Source organism: Balaenoptera ricei, chromosome 6 (genome assembly GCF_028023285.1).
Source record: "Balaenoptera ricei isolate mBalRic1 chromosome 6, mBalRic1.hap2, whole genome shotgun sequence".
Classification (NCBI taxonomy): domain Eukaryota; kingdom Metazoa; phylum Chordata; class Mammalia; order Artiodactyla; family Balaenopteridae; genus Balaenoptera; species Balaenoptera ricei.
The window spans coordinates 94,645,977-94,673,053 of record NC_082644.1 but is presented as its reverse complement, the minus strand read 5'-3'; the positions used below and the strand labels follow the sequence as shown (position 1 = coordinate 94,673,053).

Here is a 27,077-nt window from a genome sequence, read left to right as displayed (position 1 = left end):
ACACTGGCGTTGAAGATGGAGGATGGGTCACAAGCCAGAGAATAAAGGCAGCGTGTAGAAGCTGGAAAAGGCAAGGAAACAAATTCTCCCTAAAGCCTCTGGAGGAAATGCAGCCCTGCTGACACCTTGATTGTGGCCCAGCGAAATCCATTTTGGACTTCTGACTTCTAGAATGATAAGAAAATTAATTTGTGTTTTTTAAAGCCACCATGTTTGTGGTAACTTGTTAGAGCAGCCCTGGGAAACCAATATAGATGACTCCCAGAATCTCATTTTGAGCAACAGGGTAAGTGGGATACCATTTACTAAAATGAGAAATATTGGGAAATGAGTAAGCAGGTTTGAAGAGTGGGAAGTATCAAAGAAATATCAAGAGATCATTCTGAACTTGCTAGTCTTAAGATCTATGAGTAACCCAAATTTGAAATGATTAGTTGGCTCTTCAATATTTCCTACTTGGAGGTGGCCAAATTTCCTGGATCAATTGATTGTGGGTTTTCATCACATTTGGGAAATATTCAACCTTATCTCTTCAAGTGTTTGTTCTGTTCCATTATCTCTCTTCTCCTTTTCTGCGACTCCCATTCCAATATGTTAGACTTCTTGATATTACTTGACAAGCCACTGAAGCTCTGTTCATTTTTTTTTTACATTTAAAAATAATCTGCGTCAGAGCTTGGAAATTTCTATTTACCTATCTTCAGTTTCACTGATACATTTCTTCTGAAAACACTTCTTATTTTAATTTCAGATATTGTAGTTTTCAGTTCTTGGGTAGCCATTTGGTTCAATTTTAGTTTCCATATATTTTCTGAAATGTATCTTTACTCATCATATCCATTTCTCCTATTAACTTTTTAATATACCTATAGTAGTCATTTTAAACTTATTGTTTGCTAATTCCAATATCTGCTATGTCTGTGTCCACTTTTATTGGCTGATTTTTCTTTTGAATATAGATCTGAGTTTCCTGCCTCTTTACATTGCTAGTAATTTTATTGTACATTGAATAATATTTTGCAGAGAGTTTGGATTCTGTAACTTTCCTCTGGAAAATGTTAATTTTAATTTAGCAAGCAATTAAGTTGCTGGTGGACCAACTTGATCCTAAGGTTTTGTTTTTAGTTTTGTTAGAGTGATTGTAATTGAATTTTTCGCTCAGTTCAGGGCATAGACTTTAGTCCTGGGAATGGTCTTTACTACTATAAGATGTGGCCCTTCTGGAGTATCAGTTACAAACCCTAGATTTAATTCCTCTAATTAGGCAGAACTTGAATTCCAAACTGCACCTCCTTAATACCAGGCAGCTAGTAAAATTCCTGTTCAGTGTTTTAGCTTTCCAACTGTTGTTTTCTACTAAGTTCATTAGAATCTCACTCTACACATGTGCAGCTGAATTTTGGAAGAGTTCACACACAGATTTGGGGATCACGCCTTATGTGGTTTCATCCTTTCATGCACTTACCTATCCTCATCAATTTCTAGCAGCCCCAGACTTTGACCTCAGACTTCTGTTTTCTGCTTGAACTCTATCTCCTGTGCACAGGGCAGACTGGAGAGTGCTATCATGGGAAAAGCCAGTTAAATGTGGATCTCACCCAGTGTGTTTCCAATCTGGAAAGTGTAATATCAGCTCCAGTTTCTGCCTGCTCTCAGTTGATACGAAGAGACGTAGAAATAGACATAGATATGTTTGTTTGTCCAGAGTTTATAATTGTGATTGGCAGGAAACAGTCCAATATAAACAGCCATACTATCATCAGAATTCTGGCAGTTGGTTGAATCTTGATTTCAGGAAAGAATTCTGAAGCTAATATAGAAATTTATATTTATCAATAGGAGAAATGTCTAGTAAAGTGCTTCTAATTATTGGTTTCACATTACAGTAACCTGACAGTTTTTAATCTATTTGGCCAGATACCCCCAAATCAAATAAATCAGACTTTCTGGAGGTTGGACCCAGGGGTCATTAGTTGTTAAAGCTCCTCAGGTGATTAAAATATGCACTTAGAGTTAAGAACCTCTGATCTTGGAGATAAGCGAGGTAAGAGAAGAAGTAGATTCAGATTTGACAACCAGTATTATTCAGCAAAGAAACTGAGAAGGAACAACCAGAGGAAGGTAGTATCATGAAAGCCAAGAGAGGAGAGTGCTTCTCTAAGCAGGGAGAAATCATCAAATGTGTTGAATGCTGCTCACAGTTTCAGTTGAGGACAGAAAAGCAATAGTATTTTGCAACATGGTATTTGTTGGTGATAAACATATCATAACAAATGCAAGAGTTTTTAATATTAATTGTGATCAAAGTAGATGAGCAGTATTGAGATATACATACTATGTCTCAGATGTGGATACAAAGAAAACCTTATTTCTGTAACTGCTCTCATCCACCTCATCTTCTATTGTTGCATAGTCATGAAAGAAAAAATTAAACTGCCCCCATAGCTCTCTCTCTTCTAGTTTGAAAGTCTCTTTCAAGTCAAGTCAGCCTCTTTGAGATTCTTAGTCGTGACCACAAGTTGAATCAATTCTGCCCTTTTCCCTCTCCCTTTTCTTTTCTTTTTTTTAATTTTTAATTTTTTTTAATGCTATTCTTGTCTGCTTACATTCTTTTTTTATGTATGTATGTATGTATGGCTGTGTTGGGTCTTCGTTTCTGTGCGAGGGCTTTCTCCAGTTGTGGCAAGCGGGGGCCACTCTTCATCGCGGTGCGCGGGCCTCTCACCATCGCGGCCTCTCGTTGCCGAGCACAGGCTCCAGACGCGCAGGCTCAGTAATTGTGGCTCACGGGCCGAGTTGTTCCGCGGCATGTGGGATCCTCCCAGACCAGGGCTCGAACCCGCGTCCCCTGCATTGGCAGGCAGACTCCCAACCACTGCGCCACCAGGGAAGCCCCCCTCTCCCTTTTCTATGTATTATGTGGTAGGGGCTGGAGAGACATAAGTTCTTGGGTAGCACACATGCTATCTGCGGTGTTAGGGTTAAGAATGATGGATGTCCTGTGAGTCTTCACTAGATTCCTTACATGCATCCATCACCAACCAATCATTGGGCAAGATACTATGCTTGCCAGCTTCCTTATTCTTGTACCTGCTTTTGAAGTCTGGGGTCACAACTAGAATCTCTGATCTTGAAGTCTCCCAAATCTGTATTCCCTCCTCCAAGCTTCAAGCCTCTGTTGCTTTACAGTTTCCTCATTGCTCCTCATTGTACATCTGAAACCAAGCTAAAGTTTTTAAATAAGGACTTATTAAAGATGAAACTGAAAGTAATGATAAAAGGGAATATAGCAAGTAACATGTAAGTTGTTAACTCATAGAAAAAAATATTAAAGCATATTTATATTAGAAGTCCCAATTAAAGAGATCAAGACTTAGAGAGGTATCTACTAGGAGTTATGCCTCTTTTCTATATTCTGCCTTGATAATTCATCATTTCCTGTTATTTCCTGGTCCCTTATCTTAGGAACTGCCTGTTCCAAAGATAACTGACTCTGATAATAGCCTTTCAGGGAGATCACCTCTTCATACAATCTATCAGAATGTAATAGTTATAATAGAATATAATAATTCCAATACCCACAACAGATGAACACAGTATCAAGTGGCTCATTTTCTTAAGTTTCAAATCTCAAAATATAAAAATATTAAAGTGTTAAATTAAAAAATGACTGAAAACAAAGTTATTGACATAAATTTTGAATATATAAATATGTTTAAAAGCAAAACATACATTATAATTTGAATAGTATAATTCATTAGTTTGAAAACACAATGCACATTTTTTCAAGGATTCAGAGAATGTTTGTAAAAATTATGTCTTGCTTCAAAGGAAACACATAGAGAATCTGGGACTCACACTAAGTGATCTGTCTCAGCATTCACTGTTGCTGAATGTCTACTTCTTGTCCCTATTTGTGAGGACTCTATTTGCAGGTAGGTTTTTATAAGGCTGATAGGTGTGGGTACTCCAGGTGCTAACTGTGGAGCTGAGACAAACAATACAAGCTGTAGTTGACTACATGGCCCAAGGTCTACACCTGAGAAAACTTCTTAAGTACGAGTCTAGGGGATAAGTGAATGACTGTAATAAGAGGCTAAAGAATCAAGGAATGCAGAGAAACAAGTTCAAACAATTATAGTGAATTGAAATTATCTAGAACGTTACTACTGAAAATGTGGTCCCTAGACCAGCATCAACAACATTATCTAGGAGCATGTTAGAAATTCAAAATCTCAGACCCCATCAAAGACTTACTGAATCAGCATCTGCATTTTAATAAGACCTCCAGATGATTTGAAGACACAGAGTTCAACAACTGATGTAGGATATAGCTGAAAAAGCAAAGCTAAGTTATGTCGAGTCTAGGGTTATAATTCAATTCTTTTTTTTAATTAATTTTTATTGGAGTATAGTTGCTTTACAATGTTGTGTTAGTTTCTGCTGTACAGCAAAGTGAATCAGTTATATGTATACATACATCCACTTTTTTTTTAGATTTCCTTCCCATTTAGGTCACCACATAGCATTGAGTAGAGTTCTCTGTGCCGTACCATAGGTTCTCATTTGTTATCTGTTTTATACATAGTAGTGTATATATGTCAATCCCAGTCTCCCAGTTCATCCCACCCCCCTTTCCCCGCCTTGGTAACCATAAGTTTGTTCTCCACATCTGTAACTCTATTTCTGCTTTGCAAATAAGTTCATCTGTACCATATAATTCAATTCTTCATCATTATAAAGCTAACTTGGATAATATTATGATATCAAGGAGTGGGAAATAAAGCCAGAGATGGAAATTCTACTTATTTCAAGTATAAAAAATACTAATGCAATAATTTGGCCTCAGTGTGGCATGTAGTGGTGCAAGGTCAGAGGCAGTAGATGATAAATGTTTACTGGGGGAACGCAAGTCACATAGGAATGAATTTACATTAACTCTAATTCCAGTTATGGAATGTTCGACCTGAAATGCCTCTCCTCTGATGAGAGTCAGTGCTTCTCCTTTGGTTAAGATGGAAGGAAATGAAACTCATTGAGTTGCAAAGGTCCAGGAATAGCAGTGATAGCTCAAAATAAACATTAAATGCTAGTTCAAATATTTGTAGGTAACGGGGATTGAAATTGAAAGCACACTTGGTTAATTATCTAGGGTCTTAAATCCTGAGTTTTATCACACCTAATAAATGAGACTTGAATGAATTGAAAGTCTAATATGACAGCTCCTAAAATCTTACCTTCAAAACAGTAGTCAATGTTAAACATCAGGGAAGTTAAATTGAGGCTTGGAGTTGCTTCTCCCTACATAGCTTTTCATAGTCTGACAATTTTCTTCCACTGAATTGACCTTGGTAAAAATTTATTTGCTCATAATTCTGGCTTCTTGATTTCCATATATTCTTTCATCAAGTATTTATTAAACATATTTTATGTATCAGATAATGAGCTAGGTTCCTGGAATACAGAACTAAGGCCAGTTCCTGACCTTTGGGGAGTCAGAAGTCAGGGATGCATCTACATTAATAGGAAAATATCCTTAATAGTGACATAAACAGGAAATTATGGAGAAGAGGAGGGGCTGGTGGAAGACTAGAGGGCCAGAGAATATAACTATAGTGAAAAAAAGATTTAATGTGTATAACCTTTATCAATGAAAAAAATGATTAACACTGAATGTCTCTTTTGATAATTTCAGGAACCATGTGAAATAGGTATTAACCTGCTTTTGCAAATGAAGAATCGGAGCCTGAAGGAAGATTAGTAACTTACTCAGGATTTTACAGGCAAGTGGGGACTCAAATGAGAAACCGGGTTTTATAACACTAGAATTCCAGGCCTTCTGCCTAACTAGCCGATGACCCATGACTATTCTAAGTAATAACATATCCAGGAGTAACATTTTAGGATACTTCAGGATCCTTATCCATTAGCTGTGAATGTGGTCCTGCTGAAGGATATATCACCTGATTGATGATTTGGTGTGTTTGAGTGATGTAATAATTTAGACAGGTCCCTCTCACCACCTTGCTTTTCTTTGTTTATCTCTCTGAAAGCTGGTCACTTGTTAAAAAATAACCACCTTCCAATACTCAGGTAAAGATAGCTGAGTGCTTGGATTCCATTGCTATAATTTTAAAGTATGCTTATTATGTTATTTAAGGTTTATTTATAAGGCATGCATCTACCATGTACAAAATGGTACATTGGGGCTTGTGTGGAAAAACAACATTTCTGATAACCTAGTTGCCCGGGACTACCCCAAATGAACTAAATCAGAATCCCTGGTAGTTGGACCCAAGCATCAGTAGTTGTTAAACCTCCGCAGGTAATTTTAGTGTGCATATGGACAGGATGACTGACTCTAATGTAATGTAAAATGGCTACTGCAAAGACAACAGCTAATTGCTAGTCACTACTTAGCCTAGGCCAGGCAACATGCTAAACTCTTTAATAAGATGGTCTCATTTTCACAACAATCCAATGAGGAGAGTGGTATTGTTACCCATTATCTCCATTTTTTTAACATGAGAGAAATGAGGCTTTCTCAGGGGCTCATTAGTGTGTCCAAGGTCAGTGGTGAACCCCAAATTTCTGATTCCAGATTCCAGGTCCTAGCCACTAGACTATACTGACTTCCTATAATAAAGCTAAATAGAAGAGAGATGCTTTTGAGGACTCTTTTCTAAAAATTAAATTTGGAGACAGTTGGGGTAAAGTTAGTTCAATACTTGAGCACATTATTCTTTGTCCAGTGAAGAAAAGAGAATGAGTAGAGAAAGATGAAAAATTACTTCCAAATGAATTAATGTCCCCTGTTTTATTTCCTTTGAAACTGAGAGAAGTGTTTTGATGCAGACCTATGGATTAAAAAATATACCTGAGCAGCCTGTGAGGTTAGCATAGCCGACAGCTAGTATCTGGAAGGAGGCCCCTGTAGCAGATCCCAAGGCAAATACACAGGAGAGCATCTGGTGCCAGTAGAGGGGGCAGCATCTTGCAGAGGGTGGTGATGACATATTTAAGATCATTTAAAAATCAAAACGGAGTAACTATGGTTCAGGCATCCAAAATGGAGCTGGGTGGCCGTTGTGGATGTGATTTCAGACACACTCCTGCATCACTGAGAACTTGAATTTTTTCTGAACTGTATCAAACTCATGAATACCACCAGCCAGTTTTCAAAACATTATCTGCTAGCAGCTGCTAGCTGCATCCTGTAGTTTCAAAGTTTCCTCTACCCTTTGCAACTATGTAACCATTTTAGAGCCCAACCAATCCTTGCTTAACAAGCAATCTTGCCAGCTCCGATCCTAATTCTTGACAAACAATTTATGTAACCTTGTAGGTTTTTTTGCCTTTATAAGCTTCCCTTATTTTGTAGTCTGGTGGAACACAGTTCAAGTGCTTCTTGAATCTGTGTCTCCCAGGCTGCAATCCTAACAAACCCCAATCAGGTCTCTCTGAAATTTTGGTTAATGATAGAGTAGGTGTATTCAGTGGGGTTCTGGAGTGTCAGAAAAGTATGAGACCTGAGTTGCAGAGCCATGCACATCTCCAAGTTTCATATGCTGAGGAATTATCAATGCATAAATGTAGACTGCCTGCTTAATGTTTGTTTTATATGAGGCCCTATAGCATATTGGTCACCATATATACATAGCATAGAGCCTGAGCTAGGTTCAAATCTTGGCACTAAAATGGAGTATTAATATTAATATTATAGGGTTATTGTGAGAATTACAAAATACAGTGTGTTAAATATATGTTTGGTCTTCATCCCCATTTCTGGCATGCAGTTCCTAAAACACTTGGAATTTCCTAAGTGGTAAGAACAATGAAGGTGTCTTTCATCAGGTTAATTTTTGGAACTCCCCTAAAGACAGGAGCTGGTTGCCAGGAGAACTAATGTGTGATTAGAGTGTTGAAACTTTCAATCCCTCCCCCCCACACCTGACCTCAGGGGAGGGGAGAAGGGCTAGAGATTGAGTCAATCAGCAATGGCCAGTGATTTGATCCGTCATGCCTGTGTAACGAAGCCTCCATAAAAACCCAACAGGAGGGGTTCTGGAGAGCTCCTGGGTTGGTGAATATCTGGAGGTTTGAGGTGAGTGGCATGCTCCAAGAGGGCTCGGAAGCTCAGCACCGTTTTCCCATACTTTGTCCTATGCATCATTTCCATCTGGCTGTTCCTGAGTTATATCCTTTTATAAGAAACTGGTGCTCTAGTAAGTAAAATCTTTCTCAGTTCTGTGAGCTGCTCTAGGAAGTTAATCAAAATCAAGAAGGGGGTCATGGGGACCTCTGATTTATAGCAGTTTGTCAGAATTACAGGTAACAACCTGGACTTGTGACTGACCTCTGAAGTTGGGTAGGAGAGGGGGGACATTCTTGTAGGAATGAGCCCTTGTTACCGAAACTGAACTTGTTCACTTGCCTGAAGTGCAGCAAAACCAATCTACTGTCATCAGGTTGTAGTGAAGGAAAGTACAGCATTTATTTGCACAGTGCCAAGCAAGGAGACTGGACAGCTAATGCTCAGGAGATCCAAACTCCCTGATGACTTAACATGCAAGGGTTTTTAAAGGCAACATCGGGGGCAAGTGTCACAGGATACATGATCAGCACATGGACATTCTTCTGACTGGTTGGTGGTGAGGTAACAAGGTGATGTTTTGGGAATCTTAATCATCAATCTGGTTCCAACCACTCTGGCATCTATGTGCTTGTGGTTAGCAGTTTCTGTTTAGTGGGAGTCCTGGTTTCCGTAAAACAACTCAAGGATATGAATCATGTTTTTATCTATATCCCTTTAGGAGGAACTAGGAGTCTGTGACTCTATTGTTCAAGCTATTATTACTTTCCTTGCTTAATTGCTTTTCCTTTGTTTCTGCATTTTTTCACGTCTCTAGTCGTTACCAGTTTGAGAAAGCCCTAGGATACTAAAGCTTTTTCTACAGATGAGAAGTGGGGACATGGAGATTCTTGTACCTGGGAGGGCCCTGCAGGGTCCTGCTTGGTTTCACCCTTAACCTGTGAGACCTGATGCTCTCTCCATGTAGATAGTGTCAGAATTGAGTTGAATTGTAGGACACCCAGCTAGTGTTTAAGAATTGTTTATTGGTTGGTTTGGGGAAACCACCCCCCCCTCAAAGTGGAATTAGGTCCAGAACCCTTTTTATACTGTGTATCTGTAATATATAAGAATATAGTAATCTTAGATATTAGAATATTAGGCCTAAGATATAGCAAGTCTCAATATGGTTTGGTTGTTTTTCCTTCTATTATCATTCCATTAAATGAAAAATAAACATAACTAATAATAACAGAATAATTTCCTGTATTTTAGTCAAACCCAAAATTTCTGAGAAAGGAGGGGAGAGATGTATCACTTGACAGTTTTCTTTGGAAAAAAATCAGGAAATTCAGGGAAAATTGCATGAGTGTAGATACTACAACTAGACATAATAAGTGTGAGGAGCAGAGTTTAGTGGTTAGGAGAACAGGTGCTGAAGTCACATGATCTACCAATTATTAGCTTTGTGAGCTTGAACGAATGACTTGATGTCTCTGAACTTCAAATACATTATCTTTAAAGTGGGAGTAATAATATTAAATAATTTAGAATTAAATGCATTAGTATTTGTAAAGCTCTGAGAGCAGTGTCTAATATAGTTAGGATATAAGAGTGTATTGAACAAAATAAATATGATATAGAGATGCAAGCTTGTCAGTATGCTTCAAGGGAAGATGTGGTTAATTCTGAACTTTTGATAGAAGTGGCATTTTAGGTAGCCTTGCATATTATTACTGTAAGTTTTTTGCCTTGTACTACAGTGTTTGGTGAGTTGGGATGATCTTTTTGGATGATTCCTATTGCCTATACTAGACGTAAGCCTAAATGACCTCCAATATAAATGGTAAGGGACCTTGTCTCTAAGATAAAGACAAGTCCAGAGCTAAATACATGATAGAAATAAACATAAGCCAACTAGAAATCATTTGGCATTTGACTGAAGAGGAGAGTATTTACCTTCCCCTGCCAACCAATGCTCATGTCACTAACCCAGGCTCTCTCAGGATAGGAAAACTTGGCATTCTTATTCTTCCAGCTTTGTGGAAGGAAAGGTGATTCCACAAAGATACAGAATCTCATGGCCCAGGTACTATGGTGGACTGTGTATCCTTGATTCTAACTCATTCTTAGGGAAACAGTGACAATGGGGTAGAGAGGGGAACCTGAGCAGGCTTTAGAGGTCAACTTTCCTCTACTTTTGATTATTGCTTTTTACTCGTCTTACCAGCTTAGTTCCAGTGGTTAGCTAGAGACATTGTTGAAACAATTAGGAGAGGAAAAAGAACAGTGGATTATCAGAAAACACCTTCTTACACCTTCATGTGGCTCCGTTATTTTTAACAAGTCACATGCAGTCACACTGTTGGGAAGTCTGGGCAACTAATTTAGGCAATGCGAATGCAGTGACAAGGGCAAAACAGATGTGGGTCCTGCTCTCAGGGAGCAACTGGATAAATTAGACTTCATATTGTGCTGGAGTCAAATCAGTCAGAGAGGAGTTTAAAAAAACAAGACTGCTGCAGAAGAACAAAATTGTCTCAGTCTAAAAAGAGATTTCACCACATAATAAATAATAATGAATTAATAAAAACAAGATTAGCAAGATCACTTACAAAGTCAGAGAGGAAATTTAAATTTTAATACAAATATAATTTTAAGTGAAGAAATATAACTTCTAATCAGATATGCTTGACAAAATTAAGTGTTTAAACTCTTACATTTAAAACATGTAGTCAGACATTCATACTTCACAGAAAGTCTTATTTTGTTGTACTAATTATTGATAAATACAGAAAAGATCTCTTAACATTGACAAGAAACAAATCATGCACAATTTCATCTTTCAAAAAGCAATTTTCCATCTGGCTAGCATCTTCATTTGTATTCCTGTGGTTGTAAGATGTATATATTCTTGTTCCTTCAATTTCCTGTCTTGCTGAAAAGGAAATTTTCAACAAAGGGTTTGTATTCAAGTACATATGTCCATAAATACGATTTAACCCACATTTTTGCAACTAAAGTATGTCAGTGTAATTAAAATTTCCTAATTTTTATTTCCACAGAGTTTATAGTCTAGCAGGGACCAATTAGACTGGCAGACCATCCCCTTAGGCCATCATGAAAATCCCTTTTGATATTGTCCCCCAAAACCTCTAATATGGGTCAGTACAGGAATTAATTGAGTGACACCCCAAGAGCATACTCTATATTAGAATAAATTATCCAAGTTTCTATTTCCCCTTCTCCTACCTATTCACCAGACAAGCTTATACAAGGTGTGTCAGCTAATAGCAGAGCCCAAATAACACGAAGCCACCAATTTAAAATCCCCCAATTTTGCAACCAAATTTGTACATTTTAACAATATTAACCCTTCATGTTATTATATAAACCTCCTTTTACCACAGGGAAATTTGATAGCTGAAATGAAATCTTGTCTCCCTTTTTACAGATAAATTAAAGTCCTAGCTTATGTCTAAAAGCATTTTCTCTCTTGCATTTTCTTCTATTTTACTGAGGTTCAGTCAAAGGAGAGCTCACCTGGATGTCTTGGCAGAGAAATAGGATTTCTTCTTCATCAGTAGTGCCCTGATGAGGGCCTACATTTTCCCACTGGATGTAGTAGATGTCCAGACATGGATGTCTTCCAACTAGAAAACTTTCCTATGTTCTTGTAAAGTTCCAGAGGAACCACAAGACACACAGGAACATTATAGCACCAGTCCCACACTTTCTCCACGAATACTCAGGACCCATGTGGCATTGGAAGCCCCTAAAATCTAAGCAAATTCCCACAAATAAAAGCATTTTCCAAGCAAAAGTGATGTCTCTAAAACACAAAAGATGTTACAAGACAGACCTACATTCTATTACAAATAAAAGATAACTTCAAAGACTTTGTAATAACTGGTAGAACTGAAAAGGAAAAATAAAAAATTTTAAGAAAGAAAACTTTCTTGGATTATTTAGCTTTTCCAGAGTTTCCATCAGTTTCCTGAGTCTAGTGTCTGTGAATTTAACCCTCACATGTGAGAAATCTCTCACTTAGAGCTAATTGTAACACTCTGCTTCTTATATTCTGAGGTGAACAATGGAACAAAAGAAGAAAATAGTAACAACAACAACAAAACCCTGCCCTGCATACATAAATTAGGAGAGGGTTATTAAAATATCCTTATCTTCTTAAATATATATATAATATTCAAAGACTTCTCTTTTTTGTTGCTACCTTTTCTCCTTTTTATTTAGTCCATTGATCTTAATTCATATTTCCCCTTTAGACCAGAGTTCTTGGAATCCCAAGTTTTAATTGAGTGCGGTCTCTGACTAGGGCTGGAATTTCCACTCTCTTGTGAGCTGAGAATTTCAGACTTAAAACAAAGACTGGTATAGTTTATGGCCTTACATTTCCTACTTCCCCAAATTCTTGTTTCTCTCTCTCAAATTTTCCATCCTTAGAAGAACCACCTTAGCCATTTGCTGACATTTATGTTACTATGTAACAATAGCTGCATCATCAGCCCCCAACTCCTGAATTTCTTAGACCTTGGATGCTCCCTCCCAGGAAAGATTTCTTCCTGAGTTCACATTTGTCCCTGCTAGAGAAATAGACTTATGAACTAGAGATGGAATTCCTTTTGCTTTCCAAACCTGTATCTTTGGGCCCAGTGCAAGTATTTATATATACTCCTCCCCCAACCTACCTTCTGAAACCTTCTCTATGCAGTTGCAGCCGAAAGACTCCTTGCATCTTCAGTTTATTGTCTACAGAATGAAATCTGACTATACTGACTCTAGAAATCCATTTCTTTTTTACTTTGGTGTCTCTCAACACCCTTTTGAAAAGGCCAGTTGAGATTTTAACACTTCAGTGTGCTTCTTAATTTGATCCATTTCTCCTTGACTGTCTATAAAACTAATGTATGCTGAGTTTGAATGTCTTCCTTCCTTTCTTTTACTATTTCCCACAGCTCATGTTTTAACTGCAAAATCAAAACCTTTTACAAGTGGATTTCCTTGCCCCTAAGTTTCTGATAGTTTTCTTATAAAATGGAAACTCAGTTTTCTGTTGCCAGCCTTCTTACCTGCTGCTTGTAGTAATCCCTTAGTCTATTAGCAATTCTGATAGCAGAGTCACTGTGTTGTTTCCTTCTTAGCAATTGAATTTTTGATAAATGCATTTTTTTTTCACCTCAGTGCAAGGAGATAGTACAACTTTTATATACTAGTGATTCCCATTTCTCCTTATCTTTACAGATGAACTTCAGAAAAGAACTGTGCTAGAACTCATATTCAGGAATCTGGGTCCCCCCAAATCTATGCTCTTATCAAGATTTAGTAATAAGTGGGTCCCTTAGAACTTGGCTGGCGACAGAGGGGAAAAACAAGACAAAAAGATCCTGGCATAAATACATCAGTCTGAAAGTAAAAGATCTCTATACAGGGGTCTTGATAATTTTGAAGTGAATTTTCCATGATACTGGAAATGAATATGAACACCTAAACCACAATAAGCAGAAGAGTGGCAAAGAATATGTGTTCATAAAAACCCATTTTTTCTCCTCCTGGGATCATAATAAAACCACCTTTGCTAGCCTCCTCTTCAGTTAATGAAGTCTGATCCTTGGGATATGAGTGAAAGTGATGTGTACCACATCCAGGCCTGGCTCATAAAAGCCTTCAGTATGACCCTCCACATGTGCTTGTCTCTTTGCTTGTCTGCCATCCAAAGACAGAGGATTCAGTTGAGGCCTCGAAGGCCCTAGGAACAGTGGGGCACACAATAGGAGGAGCCTGGGTTCCTGAGATACTCTGTGGAGCAGAGTACCCACCCTTCTCCATCCTATGGATTTTGAGGGAGTGAAAAATAAAATTCTATTTTACTAGTCCACTGAGATGTGGAAATTGTTTTATCAGTTAGCCTGCCCTGAATAATACAATAAAGTGAAAATTGATATAAGAACTGTTTTCTGTGTGGAAAGGATGGATTTATTCAGCATTTTCTGACTCAAAACTCAAGTAGCAGTGTCCTGAAATCAAAGCCATTTTAAGATAAAGTGAGTCTCCAGAACTCTTTGTATCTTTTATTTCCTTATTTCTTAAAAGAACTACCTAGTGATAACTTATAATTCTTTTTTTTCTTGGAAGATTTTGCCTTTACCTTTTTTCTAGTTTACTGTATATAGTTTATCTCATTTTAACTTTTTTTTCTTGCTATGCTGCACATGTAGGAGTCACCCAATCAAAACTAAAGGTATAAAATTGAATATAATAAAATGTTGAGAGCTCAGAAGCTAAAAATACTCTCCAAGCAAATATCTCTAAGAAGCTAATGGTTAACCTGGAAGTTCAGGTTTACTTGTCTCTCTGATAGTGTTCAAAGTGGTGAGGGGGTTGTGAAAATGTCAAAAAGTCACTGAATTAGAAAAGGATTATCAAATATTGCAATAGGAAAAGGAGCTTTTCCCTACTTAGGTCTTGTTCCGAAGATCCACTTTGGATCCAGACCAAAGATGACTGTGGCTTAGCTCCCAAAGTTTAGAGTCACATAAAAAAACAATAAAATTTTGTTTTTATCTCGGTACTTTACATCTCAACATTTTGCCCTTTATTTAATGGATATTCTCATTTGTTCCACCAAAAGATATCGAGTGTAAGTTATGTGTCTTTTAGGATGCCGAAGAGAAGTAGTAGGTATCCAAGTTTTTACTGGCTACCTGTTACCAAAAGTTTGAAGAGAGCACTAATATGAATGGATAACAAAACTATGTGAAGGAATGCTTTACTATTTCCTGGGGCTTTGTCCTTAAGCTCTAATATGGAGCCTAAATTGCAATGAGATGGACTAGAGTGCAGAACGATGATGATCCCACAGGCTGAGATTAGGGATGCTTAATTTTTCTCCTTTCAGATAGGCTTTGCTCTCTTTCTAACACATATCTCAGTATGCCTGAGTGGGTGGATACAGGATGAACCTATTCTCTTGTGGTCCATGACTTAATGCAACCTCCCCACGTATAAGGAACTAAGATGGAACCTGCCATGACTCAGCTCAGAAGCAAATTATCTTCTTAACCCCAAAGCTTCACCCTCTGACACTGTAATCTAGTTAAAGAGAAGTTAATGGGCCCTCAACAGAACAACCTCTTCCTAGGAGAGGAATAAAGAAAAAAAGCAATAGTTTCCAAGTTAATTTTCTTTTTGAATCAATAGACATAGTGCATAGTGATAGGAACCTTTTATCAAGTTGAGTAGCGAGGTTTTTGAGAAGAGGGGCAGATGTTGAGAGAAAAAATGGCTTGAATGTTGGCAGGTAAATATTTTGATTTAATTTCCCCAAATGAAAAACTCTTCTAAACAATATTTTAATGCCACTGGATGAAATCAGGATAGAAGCTTGAAGAGGAACATAGATAAAACACAACACTTAGAACCAAAAGATCTGGGCTGCTGACTTTACTTTCCTGGGTTTTGTTTGTTTTTGAGTATTTTAAAACTAATTTATAATCTTTGGTTTTCTAAGTGATCTTGCATATGTATACAGCTATGCTTTTATGGATATCAAAATAATTGGAGATCTTATTTCCAGTTGATGATATACTGGATATTATTTTCTACACTCTGAATAATATCCCACATTGCTCTAGTGGAGACTTCTGGCTGTACTACATAGAATGTCACCAACAATCACAGGGAAGGAGTCCAATTTAAAATATATATAAGATAAAGGTCTAGATGTCACAGGAATCCATGAATTATGTCTGTAGGTTTATTTTCAATCCAGGAAAATAATCAAGACTTTGAATTTCTAGATTATTAACTCACATTATACACACACAAACAAATTTCAGATGCATGAGATCTGTTAAGAAAACAAAATAAATGTGAGACTTCCAGCTGAATACCACACATTCAGACTCCTATTTCATAGCCTAGAATTGTTGCTAAGTTGAAGTAACCATCTAGGAATTACATTTCCCAACCTTCCTTGCCGCTAGGTAGTGCCACGTGAATGAGTTTTCTGACCAATTAAAAGTGCGCAAAACTAATACAAGCCTATAAAAACCAACCAAATCCGTTCTCCCCTCTCTCTTTCCTCATCATCTGATTGAATGTCGACCCTCAGGGCAACCTTGGAAGTCAAGTGCTGAATCTGAGTGATGGGTATTTGGCTGTTCATTGTAATATTTTTAAAACGTTTTCATTTTTTAAATTTGTTCTCACCTCCAGTTTGGACCCGATTTGGGAAGGCTATCTTCAGTGGGAAAGTAGCCATGTTCCACTCCTCCTCTAGTTCCCTAACTTATATCCCTTCTCTCCCATATTGCTAACCACGGTTTCCGACATGTCTAAGATTCACGTAGACAGGACAGGATGGGTGAGGCAGATAGAACAGAAGATTTCTTTCTTGACTAGTATTATTCCAAGCTGTTATCAAATTCTCTATATGGTAGGGGAATAAGGACTACCTTTTTCTTTCTTGAAGTGTTGCATGTGGTCTTTAGTGCCCTCTTATGCATAGTTTCCTTTCAGAGGAAGTCTCATCTCCCCTCCAACTGGTTTTGGGGGCTATTTCTAAGACAAATTTATGGCAGTGCTCTCTTTAACAAACCATGTCTGGTCTGTTGAAACCTGGCCCTTAGATCTAATGTCGTTAGAGGGTATACCTCCTTCCTTACTGAATCCTCCCTTTCAGTGTTATGGGTTACCTCAGGCAGCCTCTTGTATTTTAGATTTCGCGAGTGGAAGTCATACACAAGTCCACTATGTCCTCCAAATTGGTGGGGTCATATATAAATCTCTCTCAGTGCTTACATGATGCTACTATCACTAGGCTTCAGCTGATGTCTGTGTACCTTCCCCTTCTCCACAGGAGACAGTGACTCACAGCACACAGAGGAAGATTAGCTCCATTGAAAGTTTTTTCCAAATATACTTTACTTCTGGTTTTCCAATTCCTTTTCAATATCTTGACATAGGTGAGAAAAAAAAAAAAAGGATATATCTAACTTGTGTTATATGTGGGGTGAAATACTGTATGCTGAGAGTGGGAACCAAAGGTATAAATTAAATTTACAAAAGAGTCAAGTAATTCACTAATTAGTGCTAGGAAAAGTGACTATCTGTATATTTTTGTTTTTAAGATTTTTTTTTGGATGTGGACCATTTTAAAGTCTTTATAGACTGTGTTACAATATTGCTTCTGTTTTTATGTTTTGGTTTTTTAGCCACAAGGCATGTGGGATCTTAGCTCCCCCACCAGGGATCAAACCCACACCCCCTGCATTGGAAGGCGAAGTCTTAACCACTGGACTGCCAGGGAAGTCCCACTATCCATATATTTTTTTAAATCTCTCTATAAAGTAATATTTTCCAGATGGATAAAATGTGCAAAATTAAGTTATAAAACTTTTAGAAGGAAACATAGAAAAATGTCTTCATGACACTAGAGTGTGGAAGGATTTCTTAAATGATTCAAAAAGGACAAACATAAATAAATTTAAAAGTATCATTATTAAAAATATCTGTATTTAGCAACCCACACCACTGGGAGAAGGCATTTATAGTAAATATAACCAGTAAAGGATGAAATGGACACACGCACTTTTATAAAATAGTAAGAAATATAGAATAAAACAGTATTTAGAAAGAAGAAAGCAATACCAAATCTAAGAATGTAGAGAGAAGGGAGTTCTCATACATTATTGGTGAGACTATTCATTGAAACCATCTCTTTGGGAAACAAAGTTGAAGATGTGCATATTAGCAAGTCCCTATTTAGGTATATACTTTGGCTTTTTGCAGTCTTGTTTATTGTAGCTGAAAATAGGCCTCATCTTTATTATTTACTGATGGAGGTAGATTAATTAATTATTATGAACTGACATAATGGAGTCCCATACAACTTAAAATGAATAAACTGAATATAAATTAATCAACAAGGATAATTTCCAAAAACTAAAAATGTTTAGAGAAGAAAAAAGAGATGTGTTCTTTTCTTCAATGCATGGTTTTCATCCTGGAGTACCTCTGCCACTCTATCCTCATCTTCCTCTTTCTCTCTCTTTTGAAGAGCCCCTATCATAGGATTTAGATATGTTTCCAAGAGTCTGTTTTCTGGATTCAACCATGCATAGACAGTTCTTGGGATTAAAGTGATCTTGAAGGCATTTGAATCTGTGAAAATCTCTGCCTTTTAAAATAATGACTTTAATTTGTTCACTGAAGGAGTCTGTCCAGTGAGCTTTCTAGGCTCATCACAGCTTTTTGTCTTACTAACTTGCCTTTGCCAGTTTATCTCTACTCCTTTCTTTAGGAATGGTCTCATTTCTCTTGCCCTAATTTCAGAGATGTCCTCTGCTTTTCAACCCTTTTGTCCTACTGAACATATTTGTTTTTATCAGCAAGCTTCTTGTGATTTGAGCAGTAGCTATCTCATGACCTCTTTCCTATAATTATCTTAAGCCTCTTCCTTGGGAATTATTTTGAATCCTGTACCCCAGAAGGTTGAAAACAGAATAAACTAGAAACATCAGATCTGTTGACTAAATAATTTCAGCTGCTCCTAATAATTCCCACATTGGATTACCCCTGTCTTTAAGAGAAGTAAGGTTTGGTCATCTTTCCCAGACACAATCCAGTATGTCATCTCTCAGCTGGTAAACTGAGAAACTAGTAAACTAGTCTGCATTAAGATGAGAAGAAATGTGAGTCATTTTATGTCTTACAATTATCAGAGTACGTGCTTAGAAAAAGTACATAAGAAGTTTTTCTGAAGATCTTAAATGCCTTTATAGTCAATGGAAAAAAATTGTTTAGATTTTGCATTTCTGAGTGTATTCACAAAAGAGTAGAAGTTTTCTTGATTTCTAAGAACCTATTTTGCAATTTGAGAAACTTCTTTAGATTGCTCTGATTTGAGCTAAAAACTTCCTTAAGCCTTTAAGACCAGTTGAATAAGGTAAAAGGAGGCATCTGGTGACTTAATGAAACCAGACAATCAATCTGAGTTGAAAAGACTTTTCTTTCCACTCTTCTCTTTAATGCTTTCCTCTTGATTTTTGAATAATGTCTTTTCCCAAACCAAATGTCTTCATGTTCAGAAAAACTGAAAACTTCCAGCAGATATTCAAATATTTGGTTTGCATAACTGCTAAACGTTCCAAATTTTGGAAACATCTAGACAACTGTTCCTGGGTATCTTCTATTACTCCCAAATCAACGTCTATCCACATATATATGTTTTTGTGAAATTTTTTCTGTGTTTCTCTATTGTATGTCAATTCCTTTGTGAGATGACTGACAGTGTCAATATTCACACATTATTTTTGAGAAAATATAACAGCACAATGATTGTGCTGTTTTCCATCTGGAACCTGGACAAATGAACATAGAAGCATGGTGCATAAAACAATCGCTGTCCTTCTTATCCACTCATAGCCATAGGCTGTACAATGTTAATCATAAGAGCATAATCATAACCTTAATTTTTAAGGACACAGAGCTTCCTGTAGCATTAAAATTAAAGTTTTGAGAAAAGATAACAATTACTTTGAATCTACCTTGATTATTTAATATTAGCAAATACAGTAGTTAACAAATAATGAATTGTCCTTTACTAATTATCACAATGGAGTGGTTGGGAGCCTGGTAAAGCATGAGAATATATTATTTACTTACATATATTCTGACTTCTTCTCTAAGTAATTTATTGTGTTTTTATATGAGAATGTTTAGAAATATGCCATTAGCAAGTTGACTGCAGCTCTGCTCCAAATTATTTTTGTTCTGGGAAGCAGACTGAAGGAACAAATGCAATCTGGGCATACAACAAAGGGAAAAAATATATATAGTATACTGTATACTGATTTTTTTTTTTTTTAATAATTTTTTTTTTTTTTTAATTTATTTATGGCTGTGTTGGGTCTTCGTTTCTGTGCGAGGGCTTTCTCTAGTTGTGGCAAGCGGGGGCCACTCTTCATCGCGGTGCGCGGGCCTCTCACTATCGCGGCCTCTCTTGTTGCGGAGCACAGGCTCCAGACGCGCAGGCTCAGTAATTGCGGCTCACGGGCCCAGTTGCTCTGCGGCATGTGGGATCTTCCCAGACCAGGGCACGAACCCGTGTCTCCTGCATTGGCAGGCAGATTCTCAACCACTGCGCCACCAGGGAAGCCCCTGTATACTGATTTTTAAAACTTTAGTGGAAGTGACAAACATAACTTTTGCTCTCATTTCATTGGTCAAAGAAACTGACATAGATAAGGAAAATATCGATGGAATATGAAACATAATCCTCCTGCAGGGAGGGATACTAAAGGAAGAAGAAAAAATCCAATCCATCACACCCTTCATGAGCTTATTTTTATCAGTCTGTCAGCTGAAAGTACTCCCTGTTATCTTTCACAACTTGCTGTTTCCTAATGTGTTGTGTTTGCATGTGATCTGAAAATTTAAATCTGCCAGAATCCTTAGTTTTGATTTTCCTTCTGGCAATTTCCTACTCATTCTTTAAGAACTATAAGACCTATAAAGGCCCTTTTAGCATCAAGAAACTATGTGGTATATTTAGAGTTACTTTTATTGAGAAATTTCTCATAAGTACATAACTCTTTTCATTACTTTCATTATAGCCACAGCTGTATATGTCAATGAATATCTGGTGCTTGTGCAGTCACAGCCTCCAAAGTTGAAGCCTCCTGAGTTGGAAATAATGCCATATTTGTTTTATTATAAGTGGTGCAGGGCAATTAAAAAGACCGATAGAGAGAGACCTGTCCTTGCTTCCATTTAAAGGCAGATATGTTTATTTCTTGAGTTCCCTAATGTGGGGAACAAACCCATCACCACACCTCACCAGGCAGAAGATTTCCTCACAGGCCATGTGGGCTGAGTATCAAAAGATCACTGTGTAATTAACATATTATTTGGTATATTGATATATTATTTGGCATATTCAAAACATATCACTTGGTATATTACTCTTTTTCTTACATGTAGTAACCCCCAAATGGTTTTTCTGTCTACTTAATGTAATAGTTGCCCTTTGTGTCCCATCTTTAGTTCAGCAGTCTTGTTCTTCCATGAAACTAGTTTGGTGGTCTCCAGACCATCCTTCATCCCATAGCAGAGGAACCACTGTGACTGCAATAAAGTTCTGCTGTCACAGAAGACTATAGGGCAAAGAGTTGGAGACACAAATGGAAATAACATTTTAAGATCCGCGCACTCTTGCTCTTCTCCCGTACTTCTGGGAATTTCTCAGGCTCTGTGTCTCTGGGGGCTTTAGTTAGCCCTAGAGTTTCATAAACCTGAGCCTATCTGAGGTTTATGAGGCTCTTGTGGTTTTCTATATTGTAAGGAGCAGTGAGAACTAGTAGAACCGCCAGCTGCTAGTAAAACCCATAGCTTTTTTTTTTTTTTTTTGGTTTTTCTTTTTTTTTTTTTATAAAATCACATTAATTCTTTTTATATTTATTACATGTTAAAGTGATAATATTTAGGTTTTATTGGGTTAAATAAAATATACTGTTAAATTAAAAATATAGGTTTGTTGACTATATGATAAATGTGTTAAAGTATGAAATTTGAAAGCCTAAAAGAACTCTAGAAATGATCCAGTCTAGAGGATGCTAAACATTGCTGAACCTCAGAATCACCCTGGCAGATTTTTAAGTTATGGATGCTGGCGTCGAAGCTGCAGAGAAATTTTGTGGATCTGAAGTAGGGTGCAGATGACTCAGTCATCAGATCCAAGCCTCTCTTTACACTTTATCAGTCTCTTCTGTTATCTTCCCACAGTATTCAATTCAGGAAGCTACAGAGAGCAAGTGCATATAAGTGTGATTGAATGACATCTAGTATACATTCAGAATCCATTTTTTGCTGACAGTACATCCCATGCTTGTCTTGTAAGAAGATAGACACCTAGGATATTCTTTCAGCATGTAACATTTAAGTCAGCTTCTTTGCTTTTGATGGACATGTCTGATTCCTACCTACTGGTTCCCACCTAGGTTGCAGAGTTACAGAGTAACTTGAATATCACCCCCTACCACCACCACCAAGAACTAAACATCTCTAAAAGGAGCTTCTGTTTAACCTGCTTAACTAAAAAATAATGCTCATGAATATCCTGGGATATTTCTCAATTCCTCATCCCAATAGAAAATTTTAATTTTCTGATTCAATGTAATAAATAATTTTGAGCACTACTATATGCCAGATACTCTGCTAGGTGATGGATTATGTGACCTTAATTGCACTGCTGAGAGCATACAAGATCACAGCAGAAGACTGAGCTAGTTATTACCCTATCAGCATCCTTGCCCCTCACACTCAGCTTAATTATGTGCCCCTAACATGTTCAGGGATGCAATTTCAATGCCTCGGTACACTTTACTTCCAGAGCCTTTATCTCTGTTAAGGTTGCATTGAACAAATACCACTTTTTACTCTGCCCTCTGATTTATGCTTCTTTTCTTTGCTCAGGACCCAGTGTGCTTTTTCTCCCTCAGTTCTGCTTATGAAATCTAAAACACTTTTAACTAATTTCTGGATTTTTTTTGTCTTTTGAAAGTAGTTACATTCAATTCTCAAATAGTTACTTAGAAGAGAATACCACCACCTCCTTTGTAAAAGGAATATGAATTAAATTTAAAGTTTCTGCCACACAGATTCAAGTAGTCATGTTGCAAACACCACTGACTATCCAAGAGCAGTCTAGTTAATTCTTAGGTGCCATACTGACTGGTTCCAGGACAAACTTGTTCTTGTTCCATACCCTTGCCATTGTTGGTGTCTTGCCATCACTGTTGGCCGAGAGGCATCATGACCTAGGTGTCATTGCTTGATCTTATGTGAATTTGGTCAGTACTGTTTACTTTGTTGTCACATCAACATAACCAATGTATTCCGTGTGTTGTTGGTACCAATCATTTTGAATTTAATTGCTTTTCACGATGTCTTCAAAAAGATTGTTACAATTTACCATTTAAATAAAAAGTGTATGTATGCACGATGTCCTGGACACAGAACAGCATGATATATGACTATAGTCTAAGTGTAAAAAAAAAAATCTAAAAGTATTCTTTAAATGATTAGCAAATAAATATTCTAAATGAAAAGAAAATCATGCCATAGTTTCATTGGTAGGAGATTTTTTTTCTTTTTTAGTGGTATATAAAATGATGTGTTTCACACTGTTTTTTTTTTAGAGGAGGCATTGTGCCTAGCAAAACATTACATTCCCAGCTTTACTTACTGCCTGACATGGCCAAGTGACTTAGTTCTACACATTGAGATATGACTACCAGTCATTGAGTTGAGATTTTGGAAAAAAAAAAAAAAAGAGAGAAAAATAACTCCTTTAAATGGGCAAACTTCACTGGCAGAGGCTGTCTTCCATCCTCTTCATTGGAATGAGGACTTGACACTGGAACTTGAGGACCCTTCTTTAGACCATGTGACCTGGAATACATGATAAGGATGATAGAAATATAGGAGCAATCTGAGTATTTTATGAATTTGTGGGACCAAGGTACCAGCCCTGGACTTCCTCTCTGGTATATGGGAAAAATCAAATCTTGAATTTTTACTGTTTTTCAGGGATCTGTAACTCACACCTGATCACAAATTTTGATGCTACACATAGATTCAAATGCATAACATGAAATTTATGAAACTTCGGTAGCACCCCAATGAAAGCATTTCTAAATAATTCAGTAAGAATCGTTTTCCAGGATGTTTTATTTATATAAGTAATTCTTATTCATTATATTAGAATATGTAGATGAATAAACTGAAAATAAATTGTCATCATCTAAATTCCCAACATTAGATTACTAATTAACGTTTTCCAATGTAAACAATGTAAACAATGTAAACAATGTAAACAATAAATATAAACAAATAAATATTAGATTCAAACTTTTACAAAGATAGGTCAAAATATATATGCTGGAATCAAAGTGAAGAATTTAAGGGTGTTCATTGTACTATTGTTCCCATTTTTAAGTAGGTTTAAAAATTTTCAGGTTAGAGATTATGTATACACATGTATATGTGTATATGTATAAAACTTCTTCATATATTTTCCAGAACATTTGGTCAACAAATACCATAGTTGGAGAAACTTTGGCCCTTCCTTCAATGCTTCTTTGGGCAAAGTCAGGATTCCAGCACTGAGAACCAAATATTTGAGTCTCTATTTCACTGAGCCTAGTCCCGTAACTATCTTTACACAGAGAGTTGAAGAAATTCTTTTATTTATTCCCCTTCCCCCATCCTAGAAATAATATCCCTCAAACATACACTCACTGCCCAACTCAAAAACAGAAATGAAAATTCTGACAATGCAGAGGTGTGTTATATTATAGAACTAATTAGAATCCTTTGAATTTGAAAGAAAAAGGGAACCTGCTGTATTGAAACAGAATTATCAGAAAATGCCTGCTCTCAAGCATATTCACATTTGGTAAGTGAAATGGCTTTCAATATGCTGTTTAGGAATCCCACAGCAGATCATTAATAAGCTAGTCCCCATAACAGATTACAACTCTGTTCTAGCAAGGGATGTAATTAAAGTCTCAGATGTTTCGATTTTCATGAATAGAAGTTTGTCCTCCCTTGGTGCCTTTTATCCGTGCTCAAGAGTTCTTTGCAATTATTAGCTCATTAGTCCTAGTGGATTTTTTAATTTAATTGTAAATTAGTAGACCCTACAGAGTTACATATAAAACAAACAGAATGTTAATACCCCATTTCATGAATATATATACCAATGGCTAAACATTTATTATCTCAACATATACATTAATAATACCAGCATTGATTTCAACTCTCCTCTAAGGCACAGTTCCTTGCTTCAGACATATTACTACTCTGTAGAATTTGTCTCAGCCTGAAAGCTCCTTTTTTTCCTTTTTTTGATACACCGTTCCAAAGTTTAGCTTTTTGTAGAATTTATTTTTTATTGGAGTATAGTTGCTTCACAATGTTGTGTTAGTTTCTGCTGTACAGTGAAGTGAATCAGCTGTATGTATACATATATCCCCTCCCTCTTGGATCTCCCTCCCGCACCACATCCCACCCATCTGGGTCATCACAGAGCACCGAGCTGAGCTCCCTGTGCTATACAGCAGGTTCCTACTAGCTATCTATTTTACACATGGTAGTGTATTTATGTCAAACCTAATCTCCCAATTCATCCCCCCTTCCCCTTTCCTGCCCCGTGTCCACATGTCCATTCTCTATGTCTGCGTTTCTATTCCTGTCCTGCAAATAGGTTCATATGTACCATTTTTCTAGATTCCACCTATATGCATCGATATACGATATTCGTTTTTCTCTTTCTGACTTACATCACTCTGTATGACAGACTCTAGGTCCATCCACATCTCTGCAAATTTCATTTCTTTTTATGGCGGAGTAATCGACATTTCATGGACAAGAGGTACATGAAAAGATGCTCAACATCACTAATTATTAGAGAAATGCAAATCAAACCTACAAAGAGGTGTCACCTCACGTTGGTCAGAATGGCCATCATCAAAAAATCTACAAACAATAGATGCTGGAGAGGGTGTGGAGAAAAGGGAACCCTCTTGCACTGTTTGTAGAATTTCTATATATGCTCATATCACTACTTTGGTATATTAGTATAGTAAAATCTCTCTCATACTTTATGGACAAAAATTTTGATCAAATACTCTGATTACTGAAATATCGTTGTAACTATTTTTCAAGGATCTCACATTGTCATTGCTTCCATTAACACCTTCAACCTGGGAAGGAAATCATGGACATTTCCAATGTTTCTAAGGGCCTGAGAAACACTTGACCTTGTGCAGAAGAGAAAATATCAGGTGTAACTGAAAGACTGAAAGAGGACAAATATTTATCACATCGATAAATAGAGAAGTGAACTCTGTTCCCCCTGAAATTGATAGAAAATAGGGAACTGTATCATTGACAGCTGAAATTTATTCTACCCAATTTCCGTCATCCTCCAACTCTAACATCCCCCTGAGACTCACCCCCTCCCTCAGTCTGTTCCAGTGCTGTCATTCCATTCCTGGTATGGCGGGCCTGCATGTGACTCAAGCCTGGCCAGAGTATTGCTTTCACTTGACCATGGTGATTGGTGCATGTATTAGTTTCCTGGTACTGACATAGTAAAGTACCACAGACTGGGTGGCTTAAGCAATAGAAAGTTATTATCTTACAGTCTTACAGTTCCAAAATGAAGGTGTCAGCAGGGTTAGTTCCTTCTGGAAGCTGTGGAGGAGAATCTGTTCCATGCCTCTCAGCTGGCTTCTGGTGTTTTGCTGGCAATCTTTGGCATTTCTTGGGTTCTTCTGCATCATCCCAATCTCTGCCTTCACGTGGCATCTTCCTTGTGTGCCAGTGTATCTACAAATTTCCCCTTTATAGGAAAATAGGACCCCAGTCATTTGGATTAGGGACTTACCCTACTCCCATATGACCTCACCTTAACTAATTAAATCTGCAGTGACCCTATTTCCAAACAGGGTCACGATCACACGTCCTGGGGGTGGGGAGGGGTTAGGACTTCAACATATGAATTTGAACGGGACACAATTCAATCCATAAGAGTCCAATATAAATGCATAAGCTAACGAGACTCAGTGAAGTGCAATAAGAATTTCACTGTGAATCCTAAGAAATACTCTCAGACTTTTTCCTGCACAGAAGCATGCAGGGACAGGAGTTGCTGCAGTCACATTATAGCTGCTGGGTGGGAGTGGGGTTCTGCAGAAAATGTATCTAATGTTGTAGAAGCAAAGCCATAAATGAAGATAGAAACGTCTGTTTGCTTCTTGTTGAACACTGAGTAAAACCATATCTGAAGCCAAATACCCCCTTAATTGTTCAGTTTTATGAATGAAAATATTCCCCCCTTTTTGTTAAACCTGTCTTAGTATCACTTTCTTCCCTTTGCCACAGAAATAGAGTCGTAATTAATATGATTAAAGAGTGGGATTAC

At 37.2% G+C, this 27,077-nt stretch overlaps 1 long non-coding RNA gene across 1 annotated transcript in view; it reads left to right on the top strand.

Moving 5' to 3' along the window:
- Positions 1-5,762, top strand: part of LOC132367237 (uncharacterized) — a 248,699-nt gene extending 242,937 nt beyond the window's left edge. The window contains exon 3 of the long non-coding RNA XR_009503740.1: positions 5,696-5,762. This is a non-coding gene — a long non-coding RNA (uncharacterized LOC132367237). The remainder of the gene's footprint in view (positions 1-5,695) is intronic.
- Positions 5,763-27,077: the final 21,315 nt, after the last annotated feature.